Below are 5,696 nucleotides of genomic sequence, written 5' to 3' on the forward strand. Positions count from 1 at the left end.
CGTCTTGGCACTTGTCTTCTCGCCTGGCCCTGCATGTGGTATGTTTGCTAGTTCCTTCTACTGGCATCCCCATCTCTCACCACCATTGCGTAGATAGATTAGCAGGATCAGCTCACTGGAGACTAGTAGAGAGCATATTGAGCTCACATTTTTAGATATGCTGTGTGCATAAACAGATTTTACTTAAAAGCTCCCTGTAACCTTTTGTTTCATTGGTCAATCATGATAGCAGCGATGCCGGGGGAGCTCCCCCTACACACCTATGCATTCTAATGGTCACATACATGTAACTAGTTCTCCTCATAAAATATTTGCATGCATGACAAAGCTCTAACGCGTACACTGTCATGCTTACTTAGATTAGAAGCATTTTGTACAAGACAAACTACTATATGCTAGTCTTACTTACACTCTGTGTGGGACACTCTCCTTTAATTTTCTAGCATGTTAAATTTAACATTCTAATATATTTCTTTGAAACAACATCTAGCATAACTTATTAACTTCATTTTTTAAACAGATAATACATATTGAATTATTCCTATTAATCTAAAATAATAACCAAACAACTACAGGACTGTGCATTAGTAGCATGCGTGTGTGACATCGTTTTTGGTGTGTTCTGCTTGCAGGTCATTGTTGTGAAGGCCCCACAGGAAGGCGTGGGGGATTTGGCACAAGGCCGGTGATCGAGTCTATGCTCTCTCCTCCATGGAAAGACCTAAGGTCAGCTTGCTTGAATGAACAGTGTGTGTGGAACAGATTCTTGTCTGAACTCTCTTCTTGTGGGATTATGAACTTGCTTGCAGTATCTTGGAGTATCAACTTGGAGCATCTGGTTAGAGTAGCATCTTGCAACACATTCAATTACTCCAGTACTGATAGTTATAGTAGAATCTTGCAAAATGGAGTAGTTAGAGTAGCATCTTCGATTAACTAAATTGATGATTACTGCTGTTAAGTTGAGACTTGCAAGCAGTAGTTCCCTCTTCTTATCTCTTCTCTCTTGCAGTAGTTGTTGTAGTAGTAGTTGCTTGCAGTAGTTTAGTGTACGATTTGTCTTTGGTGGAGTATTTCTTGAACTATGTTGTATTTCCTATGACTAAATAGTGAATCTAGTTACAATAAAGCATGCCAGTACTTGTCTTTGGTGGAGTAGTTTGACAGTGAGGATCAGTGATGTTCCCATTTGTCTACATTAGACCAGATTATTCAGATTTGTCCACATTTCATATTATTCCTGGAGCATTGTACTATAGCAGCAGTACTGTACTGTAGCAGCAACATTAGTAAACTGAATACTCTTTCATATGCTTGGTTCCTTCTTATTCTTCCTCAGATTGTGAAAATGGATTCATTCCTTCTTATACACTGCACTGTACTATAGTATAGGTCATCTTCGAATTAATACTCCAAAATTTATCAGTATTGGAGGATTGATGTTTCTAAATCAATACTCCTGGGCATCATTCATGGCTGTCTAGTAGTCGACATACTTCTGGTTCCATTTAATGTATGCAGGTAGCAGCAGCTTAAGTGTAATGGAGTTGTTTTGTTACTCTATGCCTACTTCGTTAGAGTTAGCATCATCTCCTTGTCGTTTATAGCACAAACGCCTTCACTATTCTTGCTCTGAACCTCTGATCCTGATACTGATTGTATTTGTCTTGATGGAATTATAGGCAACATGGTGACTCTAGTGCAGGCAGCGTTGGCCATCCTCCTCGAGGCTGTGTTTAGGTGATTACTCGGGTAGCCATGACACTACTCTGGCTGATTAGTACCCAGTGGCATGTTTGTAATATTTATAGGCATTTTACTTGTAGAAATAATGCTCATGGTATATTTATATGTCCTGCAGCACATGCTCTTTTTCAATCTGTACGGAATCTTGATATGGTGTTTTGGTAGCTGTGATATTAGATTGCACTTCTTTATGTGATTTACCCATGTTGGTACTGCTTGTTAAGTGATTATCTTTATGCCCTTGCTACTAGTAGAATGGTATATACATGATTGCTCTGTAACTTGTCTTTTTCGGAACAGTTTGCTTGGTCTTTCATATCTGATTATGTAATGTAGAAGCTCTACTTTATCCTAACAGTTGCATGTAGCATTGTGCTACTATCTGTGTGATGCTAAACAATATGCTCTTAATCTATTGATATATTCTCAAGTGTTGTTTACCATTTACATTGTTTTTACATTTGCTATATTCACAAATAGTAGGAGTGTCTAGTCTAAATAAGCAAACAAGGTATGATCTATGCAATTGTTCATCTGAATTGTTTGTTTCTAGGTGGTGTAGGACGAGCTGCAGCAGGACAACCTGGAGCGGAAGAACTTCGAGGGCAAGATCAAGGAGAACCAGGAGACGATCACCGGTTACCTCATCCTCGACGGCATGCTTGGCTCCTTTGACAGACCCCTCTTTGGCTCCGACCAACTTACTTTTGTCACTGGCTAGCAGCATTTCCAGGTAGAGTTGCGTCCTGCTCTCTTGCCCTCCGTTTAGTTTTTGTTGGAGTGTGCATGGTGGCATCCTGAGCTCGCAATGTAAAATATGCTTTGCCTTCTTCCTGAGCTGGCACTGTAAATTTTGCTGTCTTGTTGATAATGCCATATGTCCTAAGCAATCAGATTACATTTCTGTTTGTATGGTAATATAAAAAATATTGATGTTGTTGTAATTTTCCTAGTGTGTGCCTGTCATTTCTTTATTTTGATTATTTCCCTTGTATTCTATATGCTTCTAATGGTCGATCCTTTCAATGCCAGGTGTTGTGTTCTGGAAGATGGAAGAGGAAGAAATTTACTTTTGTTTAACTAAATTTTTTGTATTCTGTTTTGTTGCACGTATGATTTGATAGTTTTGTATAGGAACATGTGATACTATTTTGTAGGGCTTTATGGCTTCTGATGTAAACATATTTAGTGATGAATTATGAAATTATTTGCAAAATTTATTGAAAAGGAGAATCATTTGTATGAATATGGGCCGCATATATGTGAATGGGCTGAAAAGTGTACTGGACCAAGTCCAAGATTGAATTATTATTTGACTGTATAAAAAGGCGAATGTAAACCAGAAAATGGGCTGCACAAAATAGTACCTATATTCTTGAAAGGCTAAACGTGCATAGAAGTTGATGGGCTGAATAGTAGGGCTTGGCCCATGCAGCTGACAAAAATTAACAGAAATAAATATACTAAATGGGCTGAATTGTTGGGCTCGGCCCATGTAAAACACCTAATCGGACCGGGCTGAATCTTGTCAGTGACCTTTTCAATTGGTCATAGTTTTGCCACGTCAGATTGCCACATCGGATCCGACGTGGCTTGGGCAGACAGCCAGTGACCAAAACAAAAGGTCATGGGTTCAACGACCTTCTATTTTGGTCGTCAACGTTTACGACCTTCTCACAGATAAGGTCGTTAATTTCAGTTTACGACTGCCAGCTTTTGACCTTCTATTTTTGGTCACAAAAAGGTCGCAAATGAAAAATAATGACCTTTCAGTGACCAATAGTCAAGGTCACAAGTTGACATATTTCTTGTAGTGCCTGTCTCGTCCTCTTGATGAGGGGCACAAACTCTGAGGGCGCCGGGGGCCGCCTGCTAGGAGCTGGCCCGACTTGGTGCCGTTTGCTGGTGCCCGGCCGTCTTCTGGCAGCCGGCCGTTGAGCCAGCCGACCACCAGAAGGCGGCGCTTCATTCTGGAGTCTCGTGGGGCGCAGCCGGCCCAAAGCCTTGAAAGGCTCAGGGACTCGGCTTAGCCTACCCGTGGTCCATTACTCCGACAAGTTGGTTAAATGCTTGCATGGTAGCATTGTTGATATGTCTTGCATGATATTTATTGTTGATGCTAGTGGTCATGCTAGGTTTCTATGAGTAGTGTTGTACTTGTGATATTCATGCACATCATTATGCCATGCTCAGTTGGATATGATTCATTGCTGATATGGTTGATAGTTATGTTGCATCCCATGCTTATGTTGATATCATGCTTATGCATTGTAATTGCATTATGTTATTTTATCATGGCTCAGCATATTTGCATTCAAGTTTAACCGGACTAAACTGAACTTGAACAACTGTTGGCGAGTCATGGTGCCACCATATCAATCTGACCAGTGCAACAACGCTTGCCTTTATGGGAAGGACCTAATTGGGTCTATTGTCATGCCTCTCACCGGTGCCTCCAACGAGGGAAGGTTATGGGCACACACTACCCTGATCAGGTAGGCAGACATAAGCCTTGTGAGCCCGAGTTTGGTTATGTGCACATGTCCATGTTTGGGACCGTTTTGCCACGATGTGGCCGTTTTGCCACGACGGTGGCCGTTGGTGTCTGGGGTAGACACGGGGCCACCCATGACTTAGCCCAGTGGGGAGTTAGTCGGAGTGGCCGGGAGGGTGTCATGCCAGTAGGACGGTTTTATCGGAACGCCGTTGGTCCACCCGAATGGGAGCGAGAGGCCATGGGTTCCGTAGTATGGGTACAGTGTGCTAACCTCTGCAGAGTGTGTGTTAAATCTATCGATAGCCATGCCTGCGGATAAGGGTCCAGTTCGTATCGGTCACACTATGGGTCAACAGTAATAATAATAATGATGTGCTTAATAACAACCGCGGTTCGATGATGAGTTAAGTTAGTTATGTGATCTGTGTAGGATCACCGTTTGGTTACGAGCTAACCCGTTGAACCAAGAGTGGTTTCGTTTGTGATCCGTGAATGATCACTGTTTGGTTACAAGGTAACCCGTTGAACTAAGTGTGGTTCCGTTTGTGATCCATGAGTGATCACCATGGTATCGAGGATACCGAGTTGTTGGATATTCATGATGTTGTATGAGAATTGTGGGTAAAGATCAAGCTCCTTGTGGTCATTTATTGATTATTGCGGTATTGTTAATACCAAGCTTGATTTGATCCTAAGATGATCATGTGATGTATGAGGATGGTAAGTCATGCATGTGATGGTTACGAGGTAGCCCGAGCAGAATAAGTGGTGCATATAGTGTCATCATGTTGCATGCTAGTATCGTCAGATTCATATGTTCATGCCATGTTCATGTTGTTCTAGCTACATCATGTTCATGTTGTTCATGCCATGTTGTTATGATGCTCTCATGTTAATTCCTGCTTAACCTGTAATTGCCATGATGTTGTTTGCCTTGATTGCTTCTGGTTATTGTGAGCTTGCAAGTACTTTCAATGTACTGACCTTGCGTGTCATGCCAATTTGTAGGTCATGCCGGATTTCAATGCTTGTTTGCCGTGGATTCTTTGTTTGCGAGCTAGGATAAGCGTTCCAGCCAGAGTACCTGTGGAGTGGATTTCACCGCCGTTGTCATTGTTCTGCTGCTAGAGTTATTCTGCTGCTTCGAGTTGTACTACTGCTTGCATAGAGCAACAGTGGCAGGCATAGTATTGCCGTGCCGATGTAACCCCTTGTACCCAAATAGATTGTAATAAAGAGCTGATTTGTTCTATGTTAAGCAGGGCCGTATTCCAGAAGACTTCATTTGGATCTCTGGGCTGGAATACGGGGTGTTCCGGTTTTCTTTGAGCCGGGGTGCCACAGGCTTGGTATCAGAGCAGGTCTGGCTGTAGGATGCCCTAGTCCGCGCAAACGTTAGAAGCGGTAGTATAGACCCTAGTTGGTTTGTTGCACTTGATTGTTGCATTTGTTT

The sequence above is a fragment of the Triticum dicoccoides genome, chromosome 6B (assembly GCF_002162155.2).
Source record: "Triticum dicoccoides isolate Atlit2015 ecotype Zavitan chromosome 6B, WEW_v2.0, whole genome shotgun sequence".
Lineage (NCBI taxonomy): Eukaryota > Viridiplantae > Streptophyta > Magnoliopsida > Poales > Poaceae > Triticum > Triticum dicoccoides.